Raw genomic sequence first — 18,911 nt, forward strand, 5'->3', positions numbered from 1 at the left:
CATTACCACTTTGCAATACCAGTTGCAGTCTCCAGACTGTTTTACCCATTTCTGACCAACCAGCTTGAAATTGAGAGCTCCCAAGATCACACCCTTAGGCTTGATTAAGTTGCCACATAGCTCAGTACTCGGATAAATGCTTGTTTATTGGTTTATTATAAAGTCAAAGATGCAGATAACAGCCAGAGGGAAGATATGCACGGAGCCGTTTATTTATGAAGTGTACAGCTTCTGTGATTTTTTTTCTAGGCCCTGCTTGCTTCAGGAAGCTCACCTGTTCAACTATCTTGAAGTGCCTGGAATCCTGCCTGTCTGAGGTTTTATGGAGGCTTCAGTACATAGGAATGGCTCATTGCATCATTGGCTGTTGATGATCACCTCAACCTTTAACCCTTTTCTTTTCCCAAGAAAGCGGACTGGGGAAGAGTGGGATTGAAGTTTTCGCTATTCTAATAATGAGGTTGATTTCCTAGGCAATCAGTTCTCATCATAAGGCAATCCAGGATCCCTCGACCATCAGTCATCTTATTAACACACAAAAAGTCACTTACAACTGAAGAGACGTTAAAGGCTTTAGGAGTAGTGTGCCAGGATCCAGGGGAGAGGCCACATGTATATTTCTTATTACATCACAGTACCACAAATCTGTACCAACTGATTTTCAATGACATATAGGGATGCTGCTCTTATCTCCCTTTTCCATCTTTGACCTATTGTGTATATTGTATATAGATTAAAGACTGATGAATATATTGTTTGAAACCTTTTTTTGGAGGCAGGCTTTCTCTAGCTAGCCCTAACTATCCTAGAATTCACTATATAGACCAGGCTGGCCTTGAATTTACAGAGATCCTCTTGTCTCTGCTTCCCAAGTGCTAGGATTAAAGGGATTACATGTGTGTGCCATCACGCCTAGCCTGCAACCATTCTTAATATAACTTTACATCTTTCATTATTACTATGGTTTTTGGTGGGGCTGAAGGTTTCAGTATGCTAATCAAGTATGATGTATGCTCATCTCAGTTTTATAAATTTTAATGAACCCAAGTAAGGAAAGGACGAGTATGTATTTGCAGAATGTATTAGGTTTCCATTGCTGTGACAAAAAAATGGAAGAAAGGTTGATTTTGGTTCATGGTTCAGTCCATGGTCATTTGACCTCGTTGTTTGGGACCTGATGTGAAGCAGAACATCATGGCAGGAAGTAGAGTGGGACAAAGATGCTTGCCACATGGAAAGGGGGAAAGATGAAGAAGAGAAGGAGGAGCAGAAGGAGGAGGAAGACAATACTAAGAGAAGAGGAGAGAGAAAGGGAGAAGGCGGAGGGGGAGAGAGAGAGAGAAAGAGAGAGAGAGAGGACACACACATACACACACACACACACACACACACATATATATATATACATATATATATATATATATATATATATATATATATATATATAAGAGAGAGAGAGAGAGAGAGAGAGAGAAGAAAGGAGAGGAGAGGCGAGGAGAGAGAGATCTCTTTTAAAGGTATGCCTCCAAAAGCCTAATTTCCTCCATTAGGCTTTATGTCCTAAAGGTTCCACCATTTATTTATCCATACCATATGAATTAATGCTGGTCTCTCTCTAGGCTATTTTTTCTTTTCCATGTATGTATGTATGATGTATGTATGTATTCATGTGTCTGTCTATCTATCTATCTATCTATCTATCTATCTATCTATCTATCTATCTATCTATCTATCGGTATTCCGAGACAGGGTGACAGGGTTTCTCTGTGTAGTCCTGGCTGTCCTGGAACTCACTCTGTAGACCAGGCTGGCCTTGAACTCACAGAGATCCACCTGGCTCTGCTTCCTGAGTGCTGGGATTAAAGGCGTGCACCACCATGCTGGCCCTCCTCAGGCTCTTGTTTCCAGCCTTGCCATGTGGTCTCTCCCGCTTGCATGCCCTCTTTCCACTGTGATGCCAAATATCATGAAATCCTCACCAGAGCTGAAATGATGGCGAAACTGTGCCCTTGAACCTATAATGCCAGGAGTGAAATAAACATCTCATTGTAAAATACTGAACTTTCAAGTATTTTGTTACTGAAATAGACAATTGTGTCTTCTAAAAGTTTTATGGCTGTATTTTTATGATCTTTGATACATTTTGAGTTAGTTCTGCATATGGTATAATGTACATATCTGACTTCATTCTTGTGTATTTGATATTCTGTAGACTGACTATTCCCTTCTCATTGAATGGATTTCACATACTTGTCTGAAGTCAATAGGCTTATTTGGGGACCCTCATTTCTATTGAATTGTCTACATGTCTATGAACCTGTATGTAGTGTGCTGTTTGATTTCTGTAGCTCGTTAGTAAGGTTTACTGATGAAAGCTATAAACTTTTTTTTTTTAACACAAACCGGAAGTCATAATATACAAGTAAAAGACCAATAAGGCAAAAAAAATTGCCCAAATAAAGCAATATGAGACAAAAAAAAAAGTCTACAAAAATACCATTGATTTTACTTTGTGTTGGCTGTCTGCTGCTGGTCTTGGGGCCTGCCCCTAAATGTGGTTAATCTACCCAGTGACTCTTTCGAGAAAATAAAATTTTCCTTTGAAATGGGTGTCAATTTCAGATTGCTTATTGGTTAGGGATAAGAGCCCGTGTCCATTTCCCCCTTTCAGTGCTGGGACCCTGTCTGGCTTGAACCTGTGCAGGCCCTGTGCATGGTGACACAGTCTTGAGAACTGTGAATCTTGATTTGTTCAGCTCTTTGGGGATTTTTTGTTGTTGTTGTTGTTGTTTTGAGACAGGGTTTCTCTGTGTAGCTTTGCACCTTTCCTGGGACTCACTTTGTAGCCCAGGCTAGCCTCGAACTCACAGAGATCCGACTGGCTCTGCCTCCCAAGTGCTATTTTTAAAGAGACTGCCGGTGTAGCTCAGTGGTACATTGTTTGCTTAGCATACTCAAAGTCCTAGGGTAGATTGCCAGTACTTCAAACGAAAAATGATTCTTTTGGCCACTTGGACCCCATATAGTCCCCTTATAAATCTGAGGACCAGCTTACTGATATTTGTGTAAAAGACTGTAGGAATATTGATAGAAATCAACTGTGTCTGTGGAGCACTTTGGGTAGCATCACCATCCTGACAGTACTAAGTCTCTTTATCCACGTGGACTGCATGTTTCTCCATTTATTTATATTTTTGTTAATTTCCTTGCACAGTATTTAATATTTTTCTGTAGGTAAGTCTTTTACCTTCTTAGATACAATTAGTTTCAAGATATTTATTCTTTTAGGGGATATTGTAGATGGAATTCTTTTATTTATTTTCTTTTCAGATTGCTGATTTATAGAAACAAAACTAGTTCTCACATGTAATTGTGTTGAAATCTTTTGCTTTCTTGTGTATTCTTTGGGATTTTCTATATAGAGACTCTTACCCATGAATAAAAGGAGCTTGTTTCACTTCTTCCTTTTCAGATTTGTCTATGGCTTAAATACTATCTAATTTCCCTTATACTTTCTTGTTTGAACCATTTCTGTTTAATAATGTAATGTTTAATTTCCAAATAATTATGAAATTTCTGGGTTTTTTTTCTTCTTATTGATTTATAGTTTTGTTAACTTGTCTTTAGTAGATTGCCTGGGCTACCATGACAGAATACCGTGGACTGTTTTTCTTAAGCAACGTCTGTTTCTTTTCTCTCAGTTCTAGAGGCTAGAAATCCATCATCAAGGGAGAGTGGACTCAAGCAGGGTTGGTTTTTTGTTGAGGTCTGTCTTCCTGGCTTGGAGAGAGCCACATTCTTATGGTGTGTCTTGTACTCCCCAATCCCACAACTCCCACTCCCACCCCTGCTACTGGAGATTGAACCTAGAGCATTGTACATGCCAGGCAAGTGCCCAACCACTGAACTTCATCCCACGCCTCTCTTTCAGTTTTAATTTTGATACTGGATTTCACTAAATTCCCCACGATGGCCTTGTAGTTACCTGTTTCTGTCTTCCAAGTAGCTGGGGCCACAGCCTGCAACACCAGGCACATCTGTCTCCCATTGTGCACAGAGACAGTTGTTGTATTAGATTAGGACTCCACTCTTCTGATCCCATCTGACCTTAGTTACTTTCTTTCTTCTTCTTCTTTTCTATTGCAATTCTAGAGATTAAACCTGGAGCCTTTTTCATCCTAGACAAGTGCTGAGACTCAGTCCCCTTAATTACTATTTTTAAAGATTTTATCTCTAAATATATTATCATTGAGGGTTTAGATCTTCAGCATATGAATTGGAGAGAATGTGATTCAGTCCGTTACATCAGAGTTTGCTAGTTGTTTGTCCTGAAGTAGTCCTTTCGTTTCGCGACTTCCACAAACTAATTTTTGTATGTTCCTTGTTGCCTGTGGTCAGTGAAGTCATTGTTTCTTTAGCTCATGTTTAGTTACTATTTCAACAGAGATTTTCTAAATATCATGAGCTTAACACTGCAGCATGAATCTTAGAGGTTCTTATTAATAAAATCAAACCCAAGACCAGTTATTGGGGTGAATACTGGAAGATCAGAGAAGCAGAACAAGCTTCCTCACCTCGCCAGTTCCTCAGCTGATCCTGTTTCCTCAGACTGGAAGCCTCTGTGTCCTCATATCCAATGGCTCTCAGCTGAACTGTGCTGCTCCAAAGCCTGAAAGCTTAACCAGCCAAATGCTTAACCAACCAAATGCTTCTAGTTTCTGGTCCTCACGCCTTATATATCTTTCTGCTTTCTACCATCACTCCCTGGGATTAAAGGCTCGCTTTCTGGGATTAAAGGCGTGAGTCACTATGCTTGGCAGTATCCTTGAACAGATGGCTTTCTGCCTCTGGAATGCTAGGATTGAAGGTGTGAGTGCCACCATTTTCTAGCCTTTGTATCTAATGGCTGTTCTGTCTCTGACCTCAGATAAGTTTATTAGGGTGCACAATATTTTGGGGAACAAAATACCACCATATAAAACTAAATGGAAAACAAAAGAAGCATAAAAGCAAAAGCCAAACCAACCCAAATACCTCTTCCAGTCTTTGCACATTAGCCGTGGGTCATGGAAGCCGTTTAACCATTGCAATTCTGGGTACCGATATCCCTGCATTAGGGACTTTTAAAAGAAATACTTGTTTTGTAGTTTAGAAACTCAGCTAAACTATTTTAGTAAAGTCTATTTCTACTGCAATTTAAAACATATGATGTCATTCTTCAGAGGATATAGCCTTGGGTATCCACACAGTCCCCACTGGATGATACAATTTTAGCAAAGCTCTTTTTCACTGTCACTTCCCCTCATATCTTTGTTAAGCTGTTTATCTGTAAGTAGTATATCCAACAGTTTAGCCTCTACTAATTCCTATCTATATTGTTGCAACCTTGGTGATAAAAGGTTTTTATCGTCTTTGGTGCATTTGGTGGCATGGTTGATATTGCTGGAGATTGAACCCTGGGCATCATCCCTATATTCTACTACTGACCCTTAGCCCTGGAGTCACTGGATTTTCTTTCTACCATAGGAAGGCTTTTCTTTACTGTCTCTTTCCCTGATTATGTCCAGTCTATCGTTCATTTTATTTCTCTCACTCTCAGCATTCCTTAGTTACCTACAGTTATTGCCTAGAGTTGAATCCTCATGAGCTTTCCCTCTTCATTGGTGTCACCCTTGTTCAATTCATGTTAAGGCAGTCATGAAGGGAGACAGTTTCACAGGAAACTCCTTGTTCTATGATTTTCCCACCCCCTCTTCCATAATGTTCTCTGAGCCTTAGGTGAGAGTTGTTTTGTAAATATAGCAGTTGGGGCTGGGCTCTGTAACTCTGCATTTTGATTTGTTTTGGTTTTCTGAATGATCTTGTTTGTTGCAAAGAGAAGTTTCCTTGATGTGGGGTGAGGGCTATACTTATCTGTGGGTTTAAGGACAAATACTTAGAATATAGTTAGAGGATTGTGCTGCTTTAGTAAAACACTGGCTCTCCTCCAAGATCCATGACTTCACTCCGAGTTGTTGACTAGATCGCCAGTATTAGGCACGATTTCCTTTTTGTTAAGCAGATCTTAAGTCCAATTATAGAGCTGTTGGTTACTGACCAGATATTCATGCTACTATTGCCCTTAGGGTTATGGTGCCATGATAGTTATTGTTGTTCATAGGCATCAGCACTGGGTAGGACTATTAGTTGATTCCCTTCTTTGGAAACTTTCATGGTGCTTTCTGGTACCATGAAAGCCAGTCCTCAGGGAGGAGGCTTTTGGGCCAGTTCCAGCTCAGGTGTCCCTGGGCTCTGTGTTTGAAATACATGGTGTTTTCTAGTAAGGAACTTGAAGATATCGCATAGCTCAGTGATGATTCTTTTCTTTTTTTCTGTTGTATAGTTTTAAACTAGCACTTTCTATGTGATAAATTTCACTGAACATCTTTATGCAGCTCTACTCATCTAGCATGTTTTATCTCTGTGATTTTTGAACTCTGGAAGTTCAGTATTTTATTTTCTATGTTTCTTCCTAATGTGCTTGTATTTTCTTCCTCCATCTAGAGTGTATATAATAACTTTGATGTTTTTCTGCAAATCGATTGATTCTTCTTTATTAGTTTTATTTTGTGGCTCCTTTGAATATCTAATAGTTGTTCTTATGTGCCAGATGTGAATTCAACTAGGCAAGGTGCTAGTTGTTTCTGTTACCATTACTATTCTTGAGTTTTTTTCTGAGACACAATAAAATTATTTGTGAATAATTTGATCCTAATAAGATTTGTTTTTAAGGGCTTCCTGGGTAGATCTAGAGCACCCTTCAGCATCTTTCCCCTGCTATTCGCCATATAAAATCCTTGTGTGTATTCAGATTTTTCCATTCTAGCTTGTGGCAAAATGAACTGTTTCTGGGCCCACATGAGATGCAGAGATTGTTTCCTTGGCTTCTTTTGTTTAGTTGCTTGAGGTTCCCACTTTGAAAATCTTTGTCATGTAGTATTAATCTATGTACAATTTGAAAAGCCATTAAAATTCCAGGCATATGACTTCCACCATCCAGTAAGTGACAAGGAGTTGTTGAGTGAAAATGAGTACAATGTCTATGAAGATTTTTCTTTAAGAAAACATTTCTGACATTTAAAAACCATTGTCAATGTCACTAAAAATAACACTGACATGTGCTAAGTATTCTAAGAGCTGTCATCTTAAGATTCCTTTAATTTGATGAGAAACATTTGGTCCCCTGTTGTTGGAAGTGAGGACAGTATATAATACCTGCTGTGTACACAGCCCTTCCCTCTGATATCCTTAGAAACCCCCATGTTGCTACTCATCCAACTGCTCCAGAGCCTCAGGTAATGAGGGTGGAGGATTATGGAAATAGCCAGTTTGGAAAGTAGAATAAAATCAGTGTTAGGTTCACACTAATTGGTAACTGGTGGCTCAGTTTGCTAATGTAGTAGTGCTGGGTCACATTCAAGTACAGTTATTTTATTTGATGCTTATGGGAAGACGGAACATAGTTTAAAGTATAAATTCTTTGGTGTGTGTGTGGTGCTGAGATGGAGCCCAGTGCTTTATTTATGATGAACATGTTTTATCACTAAACCAAGACATAAGACCCCCAGACCGAGCATAGGAATTTATAACTACCATATGAAAATATTTCAGAGCCACCTGGAAGCTTATGAAATTAAAAAAAAATGTGTGTTTCTATATATATATATACTTTTTTTTATGTGAAGAGTTTTGTAGCCTTTTCCAGATTTTAAAAGGTATTTATGACCAAACTAAGAGTTTTTCTCATTCCCTCTCACTGAAACCCTTCTTCTCAGAAAGCCCTTTCCTGCTTTGTTCTTTATTTTGGGGATTTATCAAGGCAACTCCATGTAGTTAAAAAGGAGGTTTATTTTGGGGTAACTTACAGTCAGTAAAGGGGTTGGTTGCAGCATCTGGGAGAGGTGAGGTGCAGTCCAGCAGGGTTCTCTGGAGAACTCTGACTCGATCTGCCATCCAGCATCCAGGATCACCAGGAACAAAGAGAGCCTGTACATCTGCATCCTGGGTCTTAAGTGCTCCTGTCCTGGCCCCACCCCAGGGGCAGGTCATAGGTAGGCGTGGCAGTTACTGGAAGCCTCACTAGGGATAGTACTTCCAGGTCAAAACTGGAACAGCTACCCACTACAAGTCTTCATTTTACACCCAGTGAGTTTAATCATGCTTGCTTGCATGAGTAGAGGGTTGTTTACTGGAACACGTGCAACTTATCAATGATTATACCGCTAAAGAAAATGACCCCCTTCCCCAGAACCCATTAACTGCCCATAGTCCATTAATGAAAACTTAGCTATTTAAAATTAGCTTTTCATTTTTGAAACATGTTTTCATGTAACTCAGAATTTGTTATATTGCCAAGGATGACCTTGAACTCCAGATCCTACCACTTTTACCTCCAAAGTGATAGGATTACAGCTGTGCACCACAATGCTAAGATTTAAAATAACCTCATAAATTGGTTAAAATAATCAATGCTAAGGTTTAAAAATAATTGAGCTGGGGAAATAGCTCCATTGATAAAGTGCTTGCCATGTAATCATGAGGACCCGAGTTCAGTTCCCAGAAATCATATAAATAAAAACCCATGTGTGAACACACACACACACACACACACACACACACACACACACAAACCTCATATGATTTCAAACCCTGTCCCTTTTTTCTCTCTTTATTCTTTTCTTTCTTGTCAACAGTTTAAAAAAATGATGGCTCTTAAGAGTTAAAATTAAAATTATTATGAAGACATCAATTCACACTAAAAGATTCCATGTAATAAATAACAATTTTCGTGATCAACTAGGACTATAATATCTTTAAAAAGAGTCATATGAAATGAGGTTGTTTCTGATAGCTCCAGCTGTCCAAAACTTGTAGGTGAATAAAAAGCAGAAAACTTCATATGTTTATGACCAATATAAATATTTAAAAACAATGTTCTGGTATTATAGGCATGTGCCATCATATCTGGCTGCACCATTCTGAGATGGGAGGATCACTTGAGCTCAGGAGTTGGAGACCAGCCTGGTCAACACTGTGAGACCCTAAGATTCCTGAAAACCAAAAAGGCGCTTCAAATGGCCTGTTAAGCTAATCCTACTGAGGTGCTGATGGAGTGACAGAATGCAAATCTGAAGTGGTCTCAGGTCACTCAGTTTACAGGCTAGGCATGGAAGCACTAAATGACTTTTACCTCAACTTAGTGTAAATGTCTAAAGGATTATTTATTTACAATGTTTAGTCATTCATTTATTTATTTTTCATACACACACACACACACACACACACACACACACACACCCCTAAATACAGAAGTCAGATGGATAGGTTCAGAAGATTGAACTCAGATGGCCAGGCTTGATAGCAGTCTTTACCTGCTGGCCCAGAAGTGTAAAGGTTTTTTGTTGCATAGTCACCCCATATAGTCTAGGCTGGCCTTGAACTGACAGTTCTCCTACCTGCCTCAGCCTGTTGAGTGATGGGATCGCAGGTTCGAATCACTACACCAGCAAGAACTGTAATCAAATCATTCATCTACTACTCTGCCCTGCTCCTCCATGCTGGGGAGTAACCTTAGGGCCTCTTGCATTCCACAACTACACTATATCACCAGCTCTTTAAAACCCCTTCCTTCCTTCCTTCCTTCCTTCCTTCCTTCCTTCCTTCCTTCCTTCCTTCCTTCCTCCCTCCCTCCCTCCCTTCTTTCCTTCTTTCCTTCTTTCCTTCCTTCCTAAGATACTCTCCCTAGGTTATGGAGGCTGGCTTTGAACTTACTCTGTATCTCAGTCAGGCCTTGTTTTTGCAATCCCTTGCTTAAGACTGGGATTACAGGCTTGAGCCACCCAGGCCTGGCTTAAAACTGTAATTTTTATAGCTTGAAAAACACATATAGCTAGGAAATGACTTCCGAATTTAGAGGAAATAATTGGTAGGAAAGGGTTAAAAACGTTGGTGCTTCCTATTTCAGTTTGGATTATTTGCTTTGTGTTTTTTCTTGATAGTTTCACATTTTTACAGGACACTCAACTCCAGTACCCTGTAGCCCTGCCACATGCACATTCTTTGTGGTCCAAAAGCAACTTCAGGTTTGTGTTTCATTGGGTCCCTCTGAAACACATTACTCTGATAAGTGCTTTCTAATTGTTCAGGCTGTTTTATGTGTGAAATGAGAGTGGATTGGTAAGTAGAATTTAATAACATTTTGACTAATTTGTCAGTCATCCACATTCTGTGATGTTCTAACAGCCAAACTTGCTTTCCTTGTACAGTGAAATGTGTTTTCTCTTCATTGAAATTTTTATATGCGGGAGTTTGCTAACATGGTCAGAGGCTGGGTCTGAGACTACTAATTCATAAAGTTGACTTGAGTATTTTCATTGAAGGTTTATGAAGAAGTTTCCTTCCAAGACCATAAATGTATTCAAATATTATTTTCAAAAATATTTGCTTAAGATGTGTGGTTTTTGATCTTAGAGTTCTGAATCTTCTAGAATTGGTAGTCTAAACACTGACTCATGCTACTGTGCAAGAATGAGTATTTTAATATTCAAGGAGAAACTGACTAGTTTTTCACTGTCACTGTATATGGTGAAAAAATTAGATTTGAAAATTTCTGTTACTTTTATCATGAAGAAAGTGCATACTAACATGTTTATGTGTTCCTATATAAAGCATTCTATATATTTACATCTTTATTTATATCTATGTCTCTTTTGAATGTCTATGCCTTAAATTTCCTTGGTAACAACCCTAACTTAAATAAGATTCTTATATAGAGGCTTCCTTTATGTCTTTTTTAATCTAGAAAGGAACTTGTTTTCCTTTGTTTCTAGTACATTGTGATGCAAATTAAAGCTGTTTGTAGCTGCTGCACTGTAATATGTCAAATGGCAGTTTCAGCGAAGATTTTTAAGGTCTTTACCTAGAACAAAGTAAATACATTTTTAAAGACTAAATCTAAATAAAAAAGTACTTTCTGTTGAGCCTGACCTGTACAGACAGGTTGGGCCTCTCCACGTGGTTCCAGTTCACCAGTATTATTTAGTCAGACAGACCACCAAACTTCAGCTGCACTCTCCATTTCAGTGATTTCTGCCTTCTTTAGTGGCTTATTGGAGGGGAGAGGGATTTTTCCATTCTTTCTGTAAAGGACCTTTTGTGCAAAAGCTGCATTTATTGATGGAACTCTCATTTCTATGTGTGAGTGCTTGTGAGTGTGGAGATCAGAGGACAATGTCAGATGTCTTCTCCACTCACTTTCTACCTTGCTTTTCAGACAGGCTCTCTCATTAGACCTGTAGCTCACTGTTTCCTTGAGGTTGGCTGGCAAGCAAGCCTTGGGCGGGGGCGGAGGGGGGAAATCCTCTTGTTTCTGCTTCCTTAGTGTTGGGATTATTGGCATGTACCACCACCACACCTGGCTTTAAAAAAAAAAAAAAACACCATAATTCTTTATTGATTCTTTAGGAACTTCACATCACTTACCCTGATCCTGTTCACCTCCCAGTCCCTCCTATCCACCCCTCACCCCTGCAGCATGTCCCCTAAAAGAACCCCCCCCAAAATTAATTAAAACAAACAACGCCCCCACCTCATTCCTCTGTCTTTGCAACACCTCCTCCTTCATCCTAGTGGCATCGGGAGCTGTGGAGTGCCACACATCATCCTAGTGGCATTGGGAGCTGTGGAGTGCCACACATCATCCTAGTGGCATTGGGAGCTGTGGAGTGCCATGAAGTAGACCCCTTTGTCTAATCAGCCCCACCCACAAATGTTCACTGCAGTGAGTCATTGGCCTGATTCAAGGCCTCTGGCACATCATCATCACTGAACCCTCACAGAAACTCCTGAGGGACATCCTGCTGTTGCCTGGAGTCATGGACATCCTGCAGTTATGCACCTGGCTTTTTACATGAGTGCCGGGGATCTGAACTCAGGTCCTCCTCCTCAGACACTTGACCAAGTGAGCCACCTTGTCAGCCCTGAAGGAAAACTTTCAGAGCTTACTTGATGATGCCAGTTTCAAATATTTCTCTAAGTTTATAATGTGTGGTTTAGGAGCAAGTAGGCTACTACATTTTTCTCTCAGGACTACTGCATTTTTTTCTTCAGGTGATGTACTTTTGGAGACCAATAAACACAGTTCTCAGTATGATAAAAGCAAATCAGACTCGAGAGCATGTTTGGACACATAAAGCAAGACTTTTCTTTCTTTTTTTTACTATCATAATGGCAAACTAAAAGACAGAAGGCGTGTGAGGCTGAGCAGAGGCTGAACACGATTAAGTGCCATTAGCCTGGTCAGTGTTCTATCAAAAAGCCATTACCATTAATTTCTCAGCTCTACTCATGTAAAAGAAAACACTGAAAGTGTAGGAGGGGGTGTCCACAAGATGAGATGTTACAGAGGAGTCTATACACCCCTACCAATCCACCTGGGAGTGAGTGAACTACTGTTTCCCTGGGAAATGAGATGTACAGAACCTGCCATCAGAGTGGCCTGAAGCTCTAGCCTTTATCAATATTCTTTTACAAATTATGATATAGGAAAGACACAACAAATTTATGTATATAGTTTTAATAAAGGACATAGGAAGATAAAGATGACCAGCATTTTTCAGTATTTCTGCAGCAAGACACATGGTTTTAAGAATGCTATGTACAGTCACTGGGAGCAGACTGATGGCAAAAGGGATTTACAGCAAATTGGCGACTTGAGCTTAACTGTTGCAGTCCCCTAGTGCCTTCCCTTTTCTGGCTCTCCAATACATTTCATCCATTATCAAGACCCAATTCCAGGTTTCCTGCTGTGTTCCTTTGCTGATTTAGACAGTGGGCTGAAAGCAATTATTCTTTGAATGCATCTTATTTTATTATTCTTTTCTTTTAACAATCCCCTACCAAAAACCTATATCCTGATAGATTGAATTCACTGTGTGTTTTAACTCATTCTTTTGATGGATGTTAACTAGGCTGCTCCAAAGAACACATTTAATGGTCTTGAACACTGTGCAGGATACAGCCTTAGCCTTTTGGGGAAAGTAAACAAATCAAGGGTTGCATGCTGGTAAGAGCCACCCATTTTTTTTACTATATTACATAATACCCACATGCAAAGGCTACAATATAATATGGAATATTACAGGTATGGTTAAAGAAATGCAAATGTAGCATACATTGTCAACTCTTTCCTCCAGACTGGACAGAGTGCATGAATTTTATGAAACATTGAACTTGCAATAGGGTCTGATAATCTTGTTAGATGTCCTCTGTGTCTCTGCATGTCTTTTGGCCCAACTGAGTACTCTGACAGCAGATACTTTAGAATAGATAGATGAAATGTTCACTTCCTGTGGTTTTGGACTTTATTAAAAAGGAGAGAGCAGAATCATCCCTGTAAAATATTTGCTCTAATGACCTAACAGTCTGCCTTTAAAAGAAGGGTGTACATTCATGTCCATGTAAATGTACACACATGTAGATATGTGTGATGAAGAGTTGAAAGGGACAGACTATGAGTGATTATTACATTCCTGTCAGTTGCAGCCTGGTTAAATCTTAGGTTGTATATTGCAGTAATGTATACACAGTATTCTTAAAACATACCTGCCAGGACTGTGCTTAAACATCCATTAACATAAATGCCTATGCTTTGTGCAATTTGGCACGAACATGAGGAAGCACATTATTTTCTCTGGAAAAGTGAACCCTGAGATCAGGCTATCTGGGTGCCACAGGAGATTATGGCACTGGCTGATGCCATCTAATGCAAAATACACAAATCATACGGGGCCAGTGAGGGGAAGAGGCACATATTGCATTAGAAATAAAGAGCTATCTAGATCACAAACTTCAAGATTTTGGAGGCAGAGGGATTCTTTTGGAATGTGATTCTGTTCTCTTTGCTCTCAGTGTTCTAAGGTGGTCCATGGTAATTCCTGCATGAGGCAGTCAAGTCTCTTGAACAGTGGGCTTTCCACAATATCTATGTGCTTTTGGATGGCACTTTATATCCTTTATCTTTAATTGTTGGAAAATAATTTCCATTCTCTCTTTCCAAGGACATTGTTGGAACAAATAGAAGAAGATTAACAAAATGCTCTAGGCTCTGCAAGAAAATACTCTGCACTGAGAGTGTGGAAGAAAAGAAGGGAGCACATTTGTTTGCTCAGAAATACTGTAATGGTAAAACTTTTCCTTCCAGTCCTGCAAATAAAAATATGTAAGAGCACTAGGGAGTTACATAGCACCTTTCAACTGTGGGATATTAACAAGTAGCTCCATTTTCCAACTGTGGAAGAAGAGTACCAAAGATTGGGGAATGAGATCCCACAGAAGTTATTGGGCAGGGTTCCAAGGAAAAGAAGCAAATGAGTGAGGTCAGGGTGTGAGGATTATAAAACAAACCTGTCTTCTTGATCAATAACTAACCACTTAGGTGCCTATATACAGTAATTAGTATGCAAAGAATCTAAGTATAGGGATATAATCAATGTCTATAAACTAATGGGATCAAGATACTAAAACAAGAATAGGGTTTCTTCTTTCTCCAAGCACCCAGAGAAACCCCTGGTTTATTTGGCCTTTTGGAGACAGCATAAATCTTAAGACACTGAACAATCATCTTGCATTAACCTGAGCTTTATCCTTGCACTACTTTCCTGTCGTTTACTAACATTGTCCTTTGTGACTCGATCTCTGATGCTAGCTGATACACTCTACAGAGGAGAAGTTCCTGACCCCTTCCTGACTTCGCATCATAGCCAGCAGCTTCTGGCCCTTAGCAGAGGTGACAGGTGGGGTCAGGGAAGGTTGCTTTGATGCTGACTTGCTGGGAAGTGCTGTTTGCACCCTTTTAGAGAAAGGTACTAGAAGGTAAGGCCTGCGGATCATAGAGCCATGTGGATGGCCAAATATGCTTCTAAGGGAAACCTAGACAAGAGAGGTGCTTCCGAAGAAGCATGGAAAGGGAAAGCTCTTCCCGTGTAAGAGTATACATTTTCACAATGAATGAATCCAGTATGCACAGTCTTCTAGGTTGCTCCTTAATCTGTTAATCTTAGAAGCAGTCCCTAGGCCCTCTCCCTAACAGACTTATTCATGTCTTGTATTCTCTCAAATGAAATGCAGAGGACAATCTATTTGATGCTAAAAGTCTCACCTTGGTTAAAATGACCTAGGGGGTCCAAATGGACCCATTTGGTTGTTGCTCTAAATAACTGGATTGTTTTCCTTCTCAGTTGCACTGGCACCCCAACACAGATTTGTTTGTGCCAGGCAACTCTTTTTCACTCAGAGACATTTTAGAGAGAATAATTTAGTAAACCCAACTATCTCTTAAGGAGTTCAATTCCTTGATAACTGTGAGATGCCTGTAACTCCCACTGATCTCTGTTAAGAGTTGGGGCTTTTATTGTCAGCAGCTGTGCATTAGAGTGCTGGCTGAAAAATGAAAAACATCAATACTCTTAGGTACTATTATTATAAAGAAGCAGCATTAGTGTCCATCTCATTGATCCAGGCACTAGGACTGAAAGGAAGGCTGGTTATAAATAAGTGGGGAAATGGATGTAAACTCTCTTAATGGCTGAGCTGCCACCGAGGCTTAAAAAAAGAGGACTGCAACATCACTGTTCAGTTAACTCTGTACATTAACTCCTGTTGTGAAAACATAGACCTTTAGCTAATCCTCAGGCTAGTGTCATATCTGAAACTTTACCTTCTTCAACAGAATTATAATTATACCTGAAAATCACCCTTAAATCCTTTTTATAAAACGGATGGTCCATAACTTAGGCTTATAGTATTTCTACCATTATAAAAGTAATTTACAAAGGCTAAAATAAAGCTATATAGCAGAGAAATGACTAAAATAGATTTTAACCATAGCTCGGCATCACAAGTTTTTAAGAAAGTAATTCTCTTTTTTGTTTGCCTTTTTCAAGACAGAGTTTCCTTATGTAACCCAATGTGGCCTGGAACTATGTAGAAAAACCAGGCTGGTCTTGACCTTGCAGGAGTCCTCCTCTGCTTCCCAAGTGCTGGGATGACAGGCATGCACCATCATGCTTGGCCTTAAAATGCTAATTGCTATGCTTACTAAAATGGGAGTCTGATCTGTTCTTCCCTATTAGCTGTGGTGCATTCAGAAACTTCTGGGACAGGACAGGTTTTACATTGTTCAATTCTCAATAGGACCTTGGTCACAGTCTATTTGATCTCCTTAAATTTCAGCTACATGATATAGGGTTTGTTCAGAGTTCATCAAATATTTAAATTGCTATTTAGGTAAAAAAGCATGATTAAATAAAATCCTCAGTTTTTAAACCTTGATTTTTGGCAGAATTCTGTAGCACATACACATTTATATATGCCCATGAACATAAGCCACAAACACATGCTGACTCCCCTCAATACCATAAAGACCCTGCAGAGAGACATGATTAATAGTCTTTCATGGGGAAATTAGACTCCATGGTAATCTTCTGAAGTCCTTTTTACCCAACTAGATGAATATAAAGATATATATTTTATACTTAGGCTTTCATGGATTGGGGGAGGGTAAGAAAGAAAAACTGGCTTGAAGCAATTGTTTCCAAAATGAGTTCAGTCAGCAAAGTCAATTTGCGAAGTCCTGAAACATCTGCACAGCACGTATTTCATGGAACACCCAAACTGTGAAGCTTTCTATCCAACTTGGTGATTTATTTTGAGGATTAGAGTGGTTCTCAACACTGAAGTCTGTAAGCCTCATGGGATATGGTGGTTCCTGGGGATAAAAAACAGAAATTTCCAGGTGAGTTGAACCACTATGCATGATTGCATAGTGGCACCCAGTTCATAATAATTTGTAACCATTAAAATCATTTTATGAAAATATGTTTTAAAAAGACAAAGATGGCCCAGAGGGTCAAGGCACTTGCTACCAAGCCTGATGACCTGAGTTCAATCCCCTGAACCCACATGGTGGAAGGAGAAAAATGATTCCTGCAAGCTGTTCGCTGACACCCCTTTGCCATGGCATGCCGGGGCCCCACCCCCAATCGAACAAACAAATAGTAATTAAACATTTAAAAAAACAAAAAATATTCATATTAGTAATTTTGCTTCTGGATTCTGTCCTATGAAAATGATTCCAACTGACTTCTTTTCAAGGACAGCATTCATAGCCTTATTCCTAGTAATGAAAAGATGGATAAAACCTTAAAGTTAGATTTAGTCTATACCACCATACATACACAAACACACAAATAACTTCATTCATACAGTATTTTATATAATCCTGTCAATTATTCTTTAAAATAACAATTTTAATCATTGTATAATATTCTTAAAATTTTTAGTAATATTTTATTAGAATGTTGGAATGGTTTGTTTCATCAGTCTCCTATTAGTAGATACTTAGCTTTATTTTAAAAATTCTGACATTATAATAAATTGATAAATAATTGTATAGATCTCTCATTAATTCATTTAAATACACTCCCCAAATGCAGTTAGTTATCAGATGAAATATTATGAACATATTAAGGGTTTTATATATGACATCAACTTGCCTTCACACAAATGAGTGATATGTGAATTTAAGCATGTCAACAATAAATTTGAATACATGCTTCAGTGTGTCTTTGCTAACACTAGGTAGTATAATTCATAAAATCTGGCAGATTTAGTAGACAAAAACTGGTAGTTACATTTTGTTAATTTATACTTCTTTACAGTGAAATTGAATAACTTTCTAATTTATTTATTAATTTTATTGATTGTATTGTTATATCTTTTGTCCATTTTCTAACTTGTGTGTTTTTCCTTCCTTAATGATTTGCAAGAAATTATTAAATTAAGGATGTTAATTTCTGTATGCTGCATATTTTGCAAACGGTTTTCCCACATTTGTCCTTTCCATTTGAAGGAAATATGTAGAATCAGTGAGTCTTTGTGTAAAGATTATGGAAATAATTTCTTTTTTTATATACAAAACTGAAACAGAGTAAAAAGTTAGTGTTAATGTTAATTCTGTTTTTGAGATTTTCCGTTTATTTTATGTGTGTGGGGTTCTGCCTGCAGGTATATCTGTGCACCATGCATACACAGTGCAAATAGAGGCCAAATCCCCTGGAACTGGAGTGAGAGTTGGTTGTGAGCTACCATGTGGGTGCTGGGAACTGAGTCTGGAGCCTCTGGAAAAGTAGCCAGTGCTCTTAACCACTGAGCCACCTACCTATTCAGCCCCAATGTTTGTTAATTCTAAGCTACAAACATGAATATTCATTTCATCCTTTAATTAAGACGTTCTTCAAAATAAAATAAAGGAAAATATATACAAAACTATAGTTTTGGGCACGTATAATATTTTCAATTATTTTGTGGATAGATATTTAAGTTGATTTCAGATTGGAGATTTTACAAATATAATTGTAGTCACTATTATATATACTTAAAAAGTCATCATAGCCCTACTGTCCTGGAACTCAATATGTATACCCAAGATCTGCCTCTGTCTCCCGGGTGCTTGAATTAATGGCGTGCACCACCACACCCAGCTTCTTGACAAATTTTAAAATATTTCTCCTACTGTTCCCGTAAACGTTCTTCTATTATTATCAGAACATGTCTTTGTTCTCATAAAACCAACTGCCCAATTTATTTGGATAGTGTTCCCTGGAAAAGGTATTGCTTAGAGGCAATTTTGCTTCCCTAAGGAAGTAGAAGCAATGCATTCTATGGTTTAATATTCCTTCAAGATGTTCACGAAAAGTTAGGGGGAATCACATGGTCATGTAAATTTGGGAACTATCTTACCACACTTTGGGGAATTCACAATATGCCTTAGCATATTAAAAATCTTAACATGTACTGCCATGAGGGCAAGGCCC

General features: G+C 38.8%; 2 protein-coding genes across 2 annotated transcripts in view; one reads left to right on the forward strand and one right to left on the reverse strand.

Moving 5' to 3' along the window:
* The window catches only part of Uprt (uracil phosphoribosyltransferase homolog), a 37,743-nt gene extending 36,482 nt beyond the window's left edge, over positions 1–1,261 (forward strand). The window contains exon 8 of the transcript XR_003736820.2: positions 250–1,261. The gene's annotated coding sequence lies outside the window, so the exon portion shown is untranslated. The remainder of the gene's footprint in view (positions 1–249) is intronic.
* An 11,336-nt stretch (positions 1,262–12,597) lies between these two features.
* Zdhhc15 (zinc finger DHHC-type palmitoyltransferase 15) overlaps positions 12,598–18,911 on the reverse strand; it is a 96,018-nt gene continuing 89,704 nt past the window's right edge. The window contains exon 12 of the mRNA XM_028891966.2: positions 12,598–16,804. The gene's annotated coding sequence lies outside the window, so the exon portion shown is untranslated. The remainder of the gene's footprint in view (positions 16,805–18,911) is intronic.

This window comes from Peromyscus leucopus, chromosome X (genome assembly GCF_004664715.2).
Source record: "Peromyscus leucopus breed LL Stock chromosome X, UCI_PerLeu_2.1, whole genome shotgun sequence".
In the NCBI taxonomy this organism is placed as follows: Eukaryota; Metazoa; Chordata; class Mammalia; order Rodentia; family Cricetidae; genus Peromyscus; species Peromyscus leucopus.